General features: G+C 67.5%; 1 pseudogene across 1 annotated transcript in view; it reads right to left on the reverse strand.

Moving 5' to 3' along the window:
* LOC148590045 (protein capicua homolog) overlaps nt 1–11500 on the reverse strand; it is a 12243-nt pseudogene extending 743 nt beyond the window's left edge. Inside the window, exons 1-8 of the transcript XR_015914374.1 lie at nt 11351–11500; nt 10189–10228; nt 8322–8448; nt 5546–5728; nt 2570–2699; nt 1348–1415; nt 554–623; nt 393–470 (exon numbers count right to left, since the gene is read on the reverse strand). The product of XR_015914374.1 is annotated as a protein capicua homolog (transcript). The remainder of the gene's footprint in view (nt 1–392; nt 471–553; nt 624–1347; nt 1416–2569; nt 2700–5545; nt 5729–8321; nt 8449–10188; nt 10229–11350) is intronic.
* Nucleotides 11501–13444: the final 1944 nt, after the last annotated feature.

Genomic DNA, 13444 nt, shown 5'->3' on the forward strand with positions numbered 1-13444 from the left:
GTGCTCCCCCGCCCCATAGCTGCCCCATAGTGCCCCATAGCGCCCTCCTGCCCCACGGCTGCCCCACAGCGCCCCCACCTGCCCCATAGCACCCCCCCGCCCCATAGCTGCCCCATAGCACCCCACGGCACCCCCACCTGCCCCATATCATCCCCCACGCCCCATAGCTGCCCCATAGCTGCCCCATAGCGCCCCCACCTGCCCCATAGTGCTCCCCCGCCCCATAGCTGCCCCACGGCGCCCTCCTGCCCCACGGCACCCCCCACCTGCCCCATATCGTCTCCCCGCCCCATAGCCGCCCCATAGCTGCCCCATAGCTGCCCCATAGCCCCATAGCTGCCCATAGCTGCCCACGCTGCCCCACGGCGCCCTCCTGCCCCCGGCGCCCCCACCTGGCGCCCGTCGTCGCTGTCGCTGTCGCTGACCCTCTCTTTGCACTTGAGGTCGATGTCCCCGGGCGGGGGGGGCCCCTCGTCCGCTGGGGGGGGGGGACACGGGATGAGGCCCCTCCCCCGCAGCCCCGCCCCCCCCCCGCGGTGACGTCAGCGGTGACCTCACCGATGACGTCATCGTCGCCCTCCTCGCAGATCACCATGCGCTCGTCGTCGCTCGGCCCCTCCTCGCTGGGCCCCCCCGCGGGGCGGGGGGCGGGGCCGCGCGGGGGGGGGCGGGGCCGGCGGCGGCGAAGGGGGCGGGGCCGGAGACCAGCTGGGGGGGAGGGGCGAGGGGGGAGGGGCGGGCGTTAACACCGGCCCCTCCCCCACCCCGCGTGACCCCCCCCGGGGACCCCCCCATTCCAGACCCCTCCCCCCCCATTCCCAGCGCCCCCCGGCCCCACTGACCCCCCCCCACTCCAACCCCCCCCATTCCAGCCCCATTGACCCCCCATGATCCCCGTGACCCCCCCATGACCCCTCCGTGACCCCCCATTCCTGCCCCATTGACCCCCCATGACCCCCCACCCCCCTATGACCCCCCATTGACCCCCGTGACCCCCCCCATGACCCCCCCGTGACCCCCCATTCTGCCCCATTGACCCCCCATGACCCCCACCCCCCTATGACCCCCCCGTGACTCCCCCACTCCAACCCCCCATTCCTGCCCCATTGACCCCCCATGACTCCCAACCCCCTATGACCCCCCCATGACCCCGTGACCCCCAATGACCCCCCAATGACCCCCCGTGACCCCCCCATTATCCCTGTGACCCCCCCATTCCAGCCCCACTGACCCCAATGACCCCCCCAACCGACTATGACCCCCCATGACCCCCCCCATGACCCCCCATGACCCCCCCGTGACCCCTCATTCCAGCCCCCTCGTGACCCCCCGGTGACCCCCCCTCACCTGGGCCAGGTCCCGCAGGGGGGGCCGCCGTCGCGCTCGGCCCCTCCCCCCCCCAGGCCAGCCCCCCGCTGTGCGAGAAGGCCCGGGGGCGGGGGGGAGGGGCGGCGCCCCCTGCAGGCCCCGCCCCCCCGGCGGGCCCCGCCCCTCGGCCGCCCCCGCGGGGGGGTCGGCGGCGCCTGCGGGGGGGGGGAGGGGGGAAGAGGGGGGGTCAGTTGTGGGGGAGGGGCTGAATTGGGGGAGGGGCGATGGGGGAGGGGCGATAATGTGGGAGGGGCAATGGGGGGAGGGAGGAGTGGGGGAGGGGCAATGGGGGAGGGGCAATGGGGGAGGGGCAGCAATGGGGGAGGGGAATGGGGGAGGGGGCTGTAATGGGGGAGGGGCCAATGGGGGAGGGACCAATGGGGGGAGGGGCCAATGGGGGAGGGGCAGCAATGGGGGAGGGGGTGGCAATGGGGAGGGGCCAATGTGGGAGGGGCAATGGGGGAGGGGCAATGGGGGAGGGGCCAATGGGGGGGTCCCGGTCCAACCAGGGTCTCGGGGGGGGGGGCGGGGCCCATTTGGGGGCGGGGCCCGGTCCGGAGGGGCGGGGCCTGTCCTGGGGGGGAGGGGCTCCGAACTGGGGGGGCGGGGTTTGGTTCGGGAGGGGGAGGGGGATCCGGGGGGGCGGGGTTCGCCAAGGGGCGGGGCTCCCAGGGGTCTCCCGGGGGGGTCCCGGTTCCGGGGGGGGGGCGGGGCTCTCCCTGCGGGGGGGCGGGGCTCCCCGGGGGGGGTCCCGGTTCCGGGTGGGGGAGGGGCCCTGTGGGGGCGGGGCTCTCCGCACGGGGGGGGGGCGGGGTCGGTGGCACCCAAGTTCCTCCCGGGGGGGGGGGGGTCCCGGGGGGGCGGGGCTCTCTCGAGGGCGGGGCTCCCTCTGGGGGTGGGGCTCTCTCGGGGGGGGCGGGGCTCTCTCGGGGGCGGGGCTCCGGCCCGCGGGGGCGGGCTCCCTCGGGGGGCGGGCTCCCTCGGGGGGCGGGGCTCCCTCGGGGGCGGGCTCCCTCGGGGGGCGGGCTCTCCCTGCGGGGGGGCGCCCAAGTTCCTCCCGGGGGGGGTCCCGGGGGGCGGGGCTCTCTCTGGGGGGGCGGGGCTCTCCCGGGGGGCGGGGCTCTCTCTGGGGGGGCGGGGCGGGGCTCTCTCCGGGGGGCGGGGCCTCACCGTGCGGGGGGGCGGGGCCGCTCTCGCTCACGCTCCGCTCCCGGGGCTCCTTGGCCCCCCCGGGCGCCGCCCGCCCCCCCCCCCTCGGCGCTGCTGCTCTTCTTGCGCTCCTTGTTGCACCATTTCCAGTCGGGGTGGGCCTTGAAGTGCGCCTCCTTCACCTGCCCCATAGCGACCCATAGCGAGACCCATAAGACCCATGGAGAGACCGAGAGACCCATAGGGACCCATAGGGACCCATAAGGGACCACATAGGGACCCATAGAGACACCATTTCCAGTCGGGGTGGGCCTTGAAGTGCGCCTCCTTCACCTGCCCCATAGCGAGACCATAGTGTGACCCATAGGGACCCATAGGGACCCATAGAGACCCATAGAGACCCATAGAGACCCATAGAGAACCATTTCCAGTCGGGGTGGGCCTTGAAAGTGCGCCTCCTTCACCTGCCCCATAGCGACCCATAGCGACCCATAGCGGGACCCATAGAGACCCATAGAGAGACCCATAGAGACCCATAGCGACCCATAGGGACCCATAGAGACACCGTTTCCAGTCGGGGTGGGCCTTGAAGTGCGCCTCCTTCACCTGGACCCATAGCGACCCATAGCGAGACCCATAGGGACCCATAGAGAGACCCATAGAGACACATAGAGACCCCATTTCCAGTCGGGGTGGGCCTTGAAGTGCGCCTCCTTCACCTGCCCCATAGAGACCCATAGCGGGACCCATAGAGACCCATAGCGACCCATAGGGACCCATAGAGAGACCCATAGAGAGACCCATAGGGACCCATAGGGACCCCATTTCCAGTCGGGGTGGGCCTTGAAGTGCGCTCCTTCACCTGGACCCATAGTGACCCATAGCGGGACCCATAGCGGGACCCATAGCGACCCACAGGGACCCATAGAGAGACCGAGAGACCCATAGCGGGACCCATAGGGACCCATAGAGACACATAGGGACCCATAGGACCATAGAGACCCCATTTCCAAATAGGGTGGGCCTTGAAGTGCGCCTCCTTCACCTGCCCCATAGAGGGACCCATAGAGAGACCCATAGGGACCAATAGGGACCCATAGCGGGACCCATAGGGACACATAGAGAGACCAAGAGACCCATAGTGTGACCCATAGGGACCCATAGGGACCCCAATTCCCAATAGGGTGGGCTTGAAGTGCGCCTCCTTCACCTGGACCCATAGAGTGACCCATAGCGACCCATAGCGGGACCCATAGGGACCCATAGAGACCCCATTTCCAGTCGGGGTGGGCCTTGAAGTGCGCCTCCTTCACCTGGACCCATAGAGACCCATAGAGAGACCGAGAGACCCATAGTGTGACCCATAGGGACCATAGGGACCACAGGGACCCATAGGGACCCATAGAGACACCGTTTCCCAATAGGGTGGGCCTTGAAGTGCGCCTCCTTCACCTGCCCCATAGCGACCCATAGCGACCCATAGCAGGACCCATAGAGAGACCCATAGGGACCCATAGCGACCCATAGCAGGACCCATAGAGAGACCCATAGGGACCCATAGAGACCCATAGCGGGACCCATAGAGACCCATTTCCAGTTGGGTGGGCCTTGAAGTGCGCCTCCTTCACCTGCCCCATAGCGAGACCCATAGCGGGACCCATAGAGAGACCGAGAGACCCATAGAGACCCATAGGGACCCATAGGGACCCATAGGGACCCCAATTCCCAATAGGGTGGCCTTGAAGTGCGCCTCCTTCACCTGTCCCATAGCAAGACCCATAGCGACCCATAGCGAGACCGAGAGACCATAGCGACCCATAGAGACCCATAGAGACACCGTTTCCAAATAGGGTGGGCCTTGAAGTGCGCCTCCTTCACCTGCCCCATAGCGAGACCCATAGAGAGACCATAGGGACCCATAGAGAGACCATTTCCAGTCGGGTGGGCCTTGAAGTGCGCCTCCTTCACCTGGACCCATAGAGGGACCCATAGCGACCCATAGCGAGACCCATAGGGACCCATAGGGACCCCATTTCCCAATAGGGTGGGCCTTGAAGTGCGCCTCCTTCACCTGGACCCATAGCGAGACCCATAGAGAGACCGAGAGACCCATAAGCGGGACCCATAGGGACCCATAGAGAGACCGAGAGACCCATAGCGACCCATAGAGACCCATAGGGAACCATAGCGACCCATAGCAACCCATAGAGACCCATAGGGACCCATAGAGACCCATAGCGACCCACAGAGACCCATAGAGACCCATAGGACCCATAGCGACCCATAGGGACCCATAGGGACCCATAGCGACCCATAGCGACCCATAGGGACCCCATAGGGACCCATAGCGGGACCATAGCGACCCATAGCGACCCATAGGGACCCATAGCGGGACCCATAGCGGGACCCCATAGAGACCCATAGCACCCCATAGCGCCCCGTAGCAGGACCTACACCCGCCCCATAGCGCCCCATAGCGCCCCATAGTGACCCATAGCGCCCCATAGCACCCCATACCCGCCCCATAGCGCCCCATAGCTGCCCCATATCCACCCCATATCCACCCCATATCCGCCCCATAGCGCACCTGGAAGGCCAGCTCGTGGTACTGCTGTTTCTCCCTGGCCCCCAGCGCGTACCACCACCCACCCCATAGCGGGACCCATAGCGCCCCATAGCCACCCCATATCCACCCCATAGCGCCCCATAGCGCCCCATAGCCACCCCATATCCACCCCATAGCGCCCCACAGCGCACCTGGAAGGCCAGCTCGTGGTACTGCTGTTTCTCCCTGGCCCCCAGCGCGTACCACCACCCACCCCATAGCGGGACCCATAGCGCCCCATATCCGCCCCATAGCGCCCCATAGCGCCCCATAGCGCCCCATAGCGCCCCATAGCGCCCCACAGTGACCCATATCCACCCCATAGCGCCCCATAGCGCCCCATAGTGACCCATAGCCGCCCCATAGCGCCCCATAGCCGCCCCATATCCACCCCATAGTGACCCATAGCGCCCCATAGCGCACCTGGAAGGCCAGCTCGTGGTACTGCTGTTTCTCCCTGGCCCCCAGCGCGTACCACCACTCGCCCAGGATCTTGCTGACCGTGCGGTTGTCCTGGTTCGGGTGACGCTGATGCACCAGCGCGCGGTGCCGCTTGCTGAAGATCATGAAGGCGTTCATGGGCCGCCGGATGTGCTCCTTGTCCCGCTGCGGGGCGGGGCCGCGTCAGGACACGCCCCCTCGGACACGCCCACGGGGGCGGAGCCTCCTTGGGCCCCGCCCCCCCTCCCATTCATCCCTCTAAGGGTCACAGGTATCGACCAAGGAGGCTGCTGGCCCCGCCCCCCCCGGGCGTTTGGGGGCGGGGTCACGCCCCTGGCCACGCCCACGGGGGCGGAGCCTCCTTGGAAGCCACGCCCCCAATTGATCCCACAGGCAGTGGCTAAGGAGGCTGCTGGCCCCGCCCCCCGGGGTGTGGGGGCGGGGCCACGTGCCTGGTCACGCCCACTGGGGGGCGGGGCCTCTTTGCACCCCCCACCCACCCATTGACCCCAAAGGGAGTAGCTAAGGAGGCTGCTGGCCCCGCCCCCCGGAGATATGGGGGCGGGGGTCACATGAGGACACGCCCCCCGGCCACGCCCACGGGGGGGCCTCCCACCACCACCCCGCCCATTGATCCCCCGGGCAGCTACTGGCCACGCCCCCGGGGGCGGGGTCACGTGGGGACACGCCCCCCAGGATACGCCCACAGGGGGTGGAGCCTCTTAGCACCCCCCTCATCCCCCCATCCCATTCAGCCTGGGGGCGGGGCTACGCGCGGCCACGCCCACGTGGAGGCGGAGCTTCCTGACACACCCACCCACGAGGTGGGGGGGCTGGTGGCCACGCCCCCCGCGGGGGAAGGGGGCGGGGTCACACATGGACACGCCCTCTAGAAGGGGCGGGGCCCATAAGCGGCCACGCCCCCCAGGTGGGAGGGGCAGGGAGCGCTGCTGGGTGGGTGGGGGCGGGGCCAAGGCCGGCCCCGTCCCCTGCCCCGCCCACCCCCGCCCATCGCGGGGCCTTAAAGGGGCCACAGCCCAGAAAAAGGGCAGGGGGAGCCTGTGGGGATGGCCCTGTGGGTCCGGGTGTGCGTCCGACTGTGTGTGTCCAGGTGTATTTCCGGGTGTGCATCCGGGTGTGCGTCTGGGTGTATGTCCAGGTGTGCGTCCGGTTGTGTGTGCGGGTGTGCGTCCGGTTGTGCGTCCAGGTGTGCGTCCAGCTGTGCATGTGACAGTGCGCCCGGTTGTGCGTCTCAATGCGTGTCCGGGTGTGCGTCCGGCTGCATGTGCGGCTGTGCGCGGCGGAGCGTGTCCAGGTGTGCGCGTGCGGCTGTGCGCGTAGGGCTGTGTGTGCGGGGGTGCGTCCAGGTGTGTGTCCGGTTGTGCGTCCGGTTGTGGGCTGGGGTGTACGTGCGGGTGTGCGGCTGTGCGTGCGGGTGTGCATGGGGCTCTGCGTGCGGGTGTGTGTCCGGGTGTGCGTCTGAATGTGGGTCTGGGTGTGCGTCCCGCTGTGTGTCCGGGTGCATTTGCAGCTGTGCGTGCGGCTGTGGGCTTGGGTGTGCGTCCAGGTGTATGTCCGGGTGTGCGTCCAGGTGTGCACGCGGGTGTGTGTCCGGCTGTGCGTCCGGTTGTGCGTCCGACTGTGCGCGCGGGTGCGCGTCCCGGTGTGTTTGCAGGTGTGCGTGCGGCTGTGGGCTTGGGTGTGCGTCCGGGTGTGCGTGGGGGTGTGCGGCTGTACGTCCGGTTGTCCATCCGGCTGTGCGTGTGGGTGTGCGTGCGGGTGTGTGTCCAGCTGTGCGTCTGGCTGTGCGCGTGGGTGTGCACGGGGGGTGTGCGTCCGGCTGTGCGTCCGGTTGTGCGTCTGGCTGTGCGTGCAGCTGTGTGTCCGGGTGTGCGCGTGGGTGTGCATGTCGGTGTGCATGGGGGTGTGTGTCCGGTTGTGCGTCCGGCTGTGCATGCGGGTGTGCATCCCACTGTGCGCGGGGGTGTGTCCGGTTGTGAGTCCGGTTGTGCGTGTGGGTGTGCGCTCGGGTGTGTGTCCAGCTGTGCGTCCGGCTGTGCATCCGGCTGTGCGTCCGGCTGTGTGTGCGGGTGTGCGTGCGGGTGTGCGTCCCACTGTGCCCGGGGGTGCGTCCGGCTGTGCGTCCGGCTGTGTGTCTGGCTGTGCGCGTGGGTGTGCACGGGGGTGTGCATCCGGCTGTGCGTCCGGTTGTGCATCCGGCTGTGCGTGCAGCTGTGTGTCCGGGTGTGCGCGTGGGTGTGCACGTCGGTGTGCATGGGGGTGTGTGTCCGGTTGTGCGTCCGGCTGTGCGTCCGGCTGTGTATGTGGGTGTGCGTCCCACTGTGCGCGGGGGTGCGTCCGGGTGTGTGTCCGGTTGTGCGTCCGGTTGTGCGCGCGGGTGTGCGTGCGGGTGTGCGTGCGGGTGCGTCCGGGTGTGTGTCCGGCTGTGCGTCTGGCTGTGCGTGTGGGTGTGCGTCCCAGTGTGCGCGGGGGTGCGTCCGGTTGTGCGTCCGGTTGTGCGCTCGGGTGTGTGTCCGGGTGTGTGTCCGGGTGTGCGTCTGGCTGTGCACGTGGGTGTGCATGGGGGTGTGTGTCCGGCTGTGCGTCCGGTTGTGCGTCCGGCTGTGCGTCCGGTTGTGCGTCCGGCTGTGCGTCCGGCTGTGCGTCCCACTGTGCGCGGGGGTGTGTCCGGTTGTGCGTCCGGTTGTGCGTCCGGTTGTGCGCTCGGGTGTGCGTCCGGCTGTGCGTCCGCCTGTACCTTGGAGGGGCTCCGCGCGTCCTTGTCGGCGGCGCCGTCGCGCTCCTTGGGGAGGGCGCTGAGCGACTGTGTCCGGCGCTTCCCGGGGGGCAGCGGCAGCGGCAGCTCCGGGGCGGCCGACAGGAACCTGCGCGACCCCCGGGCAACAGTCGCGCAACAGGCGGACGGCCCCCTCCCCCCGCCCGCGGGCGCCCTTCCAGCCCCCGCGCGCACAGGCGGACAACAGGCGGACGCGGGGGACAGGGGAGCTACAAGCGGACGGGCGGATGCACAGGCGGACAACAGGCGGGTCTGGGAGTGCGTGGGCAAGGCAGACAACAACACACGTATTTTAACAACAATCAGACAACAGCCGCACAGACAACACTGAGACTCTCAACCAGGCTACAGTCGGATCTACAAGCGAGCGCACAACCAGACACCGTTTGCGCAGGCTGCACAACAACCAATCAGACAGGGAGACAAGAGCTGGACGAACAGGCGGCTGGACAACCGCACAACAGCCGCACGCACCAGCAGGCAACAGCCAGAGCAGCAAGCGGGCACAGTCAGACGCCATTCAGGCGGTCAACAGGGCCGGCAACCTGACAGCAGCCGCATGCACAGGCAGACAACAGCTGGACACACAAGCGAACAGCAGCCCCATAAGTGGGGCCCTCAACAGGACACCATTCAGGCGGTTGAAAAAGAAGACAGCCGGACAACAAGCGCAGTCATACAACAAGCACCCATACAATCAGATAACCCCTGTCCACACAGCTGGATAACAAGCGGACGCAGTCAACAGGCGGACACGCAGTTCTACAACAGGCGGACGCACAGCCGGACAGCAGCTCCATGAGCGGGGTGTTCAGTCGGACTCCACTCAGGCAGCTGGACGACAGGCGGACACACAGGCAGACAACAGGCGGACAAGAGGCAGCCGCACAGCCCAGCAACAGCCGGCCGAGCCAGGCGCACAGCTAGAGCGCAACAGGATGTGCAGGAGGCCAACAAGCGGACAACAGGCGGAAAACAGGCAGGCAACAGGCGGCTGCACAACCGGGCAACAGGTGGCCGCACCAGGCACACAACTGGAGCAGAGCTGGGCGCACAGGGGAACAACAGGTGGCCAAGAAGCGGACAGCAGGCGGAAAACAGGTAGGCAACAAGCGGACAACAGGCAGGCAACAGGCGGACAACAGGCAGAAAACAAGCAGATAACAAGGGCAAGACAAGTGGAAAACAGGTAGGCAACAGGTGGACAACAGGCAGATAGGAGATGGAAAACAGGCGGAAGACAGGCAGAAAGCAGACAAGAGAACAGGCGGCCAACAGGCAGAAAACAGGGTGACAACAGGCGGAAAACACGCGGATGACAGGCGGAAAACAGGTAGGCAACAGGCGGAAGACAGGATGACAACAGCCGGACAACAGTCGGAAGACAACAGTCGGAAAACATGCGGATGACAGGCAGAAAACAGGCAGGTAACAGGCGGCCAACAGCCGGAAGACAGGGTGACAACAGGCGGACAACAGCCGGAAGACAACAGTCGGAAAACATGTGGATGACAGGCAGAAAACAGGTAGGCAACAGGCGGCCAACAGCCGGAAGACAGGGTGACAACAGGCGGACAAGAGTCGGAAGACAACAGGCGGAAAACATGTGGATGACAGGCAGAAAACAGGTAGGCAACAGGCGGCCAACAGCCGGAAGACAGGGTGACAACAGGCGGACAAGAGTCGGAAGACAACAGGCGGAAAACATGCGGATGGCAGGCGGAAAACAGGTAGGTAACAGGCGGACAACAGGCGGACAACAGGCGGCCAACAAGTGGACAACAGGCGGACAACAGGCGGCCAACCGGGTGACAACAGTCGCACTCACGCGTCGTCGTGGTCGCTCTCGGTCTCGCTGTCCAGGCGGGGGGGGGGGCGGCCCCGGGGCCTCCTCGTCGCCCCCCCCCCCCGGGCGGGGGGGGAGGGGCCGCGGCCTGGGCGGGGGGGGGGCTGCGGGGGCGGGGGGGGCCGCCCCCCCCTCCCCCCATGGCGGCCGCAGCCTCCGGGGTCACCGGGGCCACCTCGGGGGGGTCTGCGGGGGAGGGGGGGGTTTGGGGTGAAATGAGGGGTTTTGGGGGTAAAAAGGGGGGTTTTGGGGTAAAATGTGGGATTTCGGGATAAAATGCGCGATTTGGGGGTAAAACACGGGATTTTGGGGTAAAACGGGGGGTTTTGGGGTAAAATGTGGGGTTTTGGGGTAAAACGTGGGGTTTTGGGGTAAAACGTGGGGTTTTGGGGGTAAAATGTGGGATTTGGGGGTAAAACGGGGGGTTTTGGGGGTAAAATGTGGGGTTTGGGGGTAAAAGGAGGGGTTTTGGGGTAAAATGTGGGGTTTTGGGGGTAAAACGCGGGGTTTTGGGGGTAAAACGCGGGGTTTTGGGGGGTAAAATGTGGGATTTGGGGATAAAATGCGCGATTTGGGGGTAAAACACGGAATTTTGGGGTAAGACGGGGGATTTGGGGGTAAAACGCGGGGTTTGGGGGGTAAAACGTGGGGTTTGGGGGTAGAATGTGGGATTTTGGGGTAAAACGTGGGGTTTTGGTGGTAAAATGCAGGGTTTTGGGGGTAAAACGCGGGATTTTGGGGTAAAACGCGGGATTTGGGGGATAAAACGTGGGGTTTGGGGGGGTAAAATGCGGAGATTTGGGGGGTAAAATGCGGGATTTTGGGGGTAAAACGTGGGGTTTGGGGGTAAAATGTGGGGTTTTGGGGGAAAAGTTGGGGTTTTGGGGGTAAAACGTGGGATTTGGGGGGTAAAATGCAGGATTTTGGGGGTAAAACGTGAGATTTGGGGAGCAAAACACGGGATTTTGGGGTAAAAAGTGGGGTTTTGGGGGGTAAAACGCGGGATTTGGGGGGTAAAACGTGGAATTTGGGGGTAAAACGTGGGATTTTGGGGGGTAAAATGCGGGGTTTTGGGGGGTAAAACGCGGGATTTTGGGGGTAAACCGCGCGATTTCGGGGTTTTTTTGGGGGCGGGGTCGCTCACCTTTGCCCTGATTGGCCGCCGCGGGCTGGGGGGCGGGCTGGGCCCCCGCGGGGGGGGCGGCGGCGCCGTCGGGGGGGCTGGGGGCCAGGAAGGGCACGAGGGAATGCCAGGGAAAAACGGCCACGGAGCGGGGCTCCACGTTGGTCCAAACTGCGGAAAACCGGGAGAACGGGTCAGCCCGGACGCCGGGGCCCCTTCCCGGACTCCTGGGCCCTTCCCGGACTCCTGGGCCCCTTCCCGGACTCCTGGGCCCTTCCCGGTTTCCTGGGCCCCTTCCCGGACTCCTGGGCCCCTTTCCCGGACTCCTGGGCCCCTTCCCGGACTCCTGGGCCCCTTCCCGGGATTCCTGGGCCCTTCCCGGATTCCTGGGCCCTTTCCCGGACGCCTGGGCCCTTCCCGGACTCCTGGGCCCCTTCCCGGACTCCTGGGCCCCTTCCCGGACTCCTGGGCCCCTTCCCGGACTCCTGGGCCCTTCCCGGATTCCTGGGCCCTTCCTGGACTCCTGGGCCCCTTCCCGGACGCCTGGGCCCTTCCCGGATTCCTGGGCCCCTTCCCGGACTCCTGGGCCCCTTCCCGGACGCCTGGGCCCCTTCCCGGATTCCTGGGCCCTTCCCGGGATTCCTGGGCCCTTCCCGGATTCCTGGGCCCCTTCCCGGATTCCTGGGCCCTTCCCGGACTCCTGGGCCCTTCCCGGACGCCTGGGCCCCTTCCCGGATTCCTGGGCCCCTTCCCGGACTCCTGGGCCCCTTCCCGGACGCCTGGGCCCCTTCCCGGACTCCTGGGCCCTTCCCGGACTCCTGGGCCCCTTCCCGGACTCCTGGGCCCCTTCCCGGACTCCTGGGCCCTTCCCGGACTCCTGGGCCCTTCCCGGACTCCTGGGCCCCTTCCCGGATTCCTGGGCCCCTTCCCGGATTCCTGGGCCCTTCCCGGACTCCTGGGCCCTTCCCGGACTCCTGGGCCCCTTCCCGGATTCCTGGGCCCCTTCCCGGATTCCTGGACCCTTCCCGGACACCTGGGCCCCTTCCCGGACTCCTGGGCCCTTCCCGGACTCCTGGGCCCCTTCCCGGATTCCTGGGCCCCTTCCCGGACGCCTGGGCCCTTCCCGGACTCCTGGGCCCCTTCCCGAGATTCCTGGGCCCTTCCCGGACTCCTGGGCCCTTCCCGGATTCCTGGGCCCCTTCCCGGACTCCTGGGCCCTTCCCGGACGCCTGGGCCCTTCCCGGACGCCTGGGCCCTTTCCCGGACTCCTGGGCCCCTTCCCGGACTCCTGGGCCCCTTCCCGGATTCCTGGGCCCCTTCCCGGATTCCTGGGCCCTTCCCGGACGCCTGGGCCCTTCCCAGACGCCTGGGCCCTTCCCGGATTCCTGGCCCCTTCCCGGACTCCTGGGCCCTTCCCGGACGCCTGGGCCCCTTCCCGGACTCCTGGGCCCTTCCCGGACACCGGGGCCCATCGGGGCTCACAGGGACCGTTTGGGGTTGGAATGGGAGGAACAGGCGGAGGGAGGGGGTGGAACAGGCGGAGGGAGGGGCCCAACACGCGGAGGGCCCCGGCGCAACAGCCCGAGGGACCGCGCGACAACCCGCGGACGGGGGTGACACGACAGGCGCAAACGGCAACGCAACAGCCGCAACACCCGGCGAGACAACAGGCGGAAGGGGCCGGTGCGACAGCCCCACGGGCAACACCCGCAGGGCTCCCTGTGCAACACCCATAGGGACAACAGCGCAACACCCATAGGGACAACAGCGGCGGCAACGCAACAACCGGAGGCAGCAACAGCGCGACGGAGGGGACCGGCACAACCGGGGAACCGGCGACCACAACAACCGCGGGCTGCGACACCCGGAGCGGCGACAACACCCGGAGCGGCGACAACAGCCGCGACCCCGCGACAACCCCCCCCCCCCCCGCAACAGCCGCTCGGTGGCGGCAACACCCGGAGGCGACAACCGGGACCCCCCCCCCCCCCGCCCCCAACAACAACCGGACACACGTGACAGCCCCGACCCCCCCCCCTCCCCCCGCCCCGCCCGGACGCCGGGGCCCCGCGAGGGGGGGGAGGGGCGTCCGGGAAAGGGGGAGGGGGAGGGGGT

Source organism: Tinamus guttatus, unplaced genomic scaffold, assembly GCF_059628265.1.
Source record: "Tinamus guttatus ecotype Peru unplaced genomic scaffold, ASM5962826v1 Tinamus_guttatus_pri_ptg001812l, whole genome shotgun sequence".
Taxonomy (NCBI): domain Eukaryota; kingdom Metazoa; phylum Chordata; class Aves; order Tinamiformes; family Tinamidae; genus Tinamus; species Tinamus guttatus.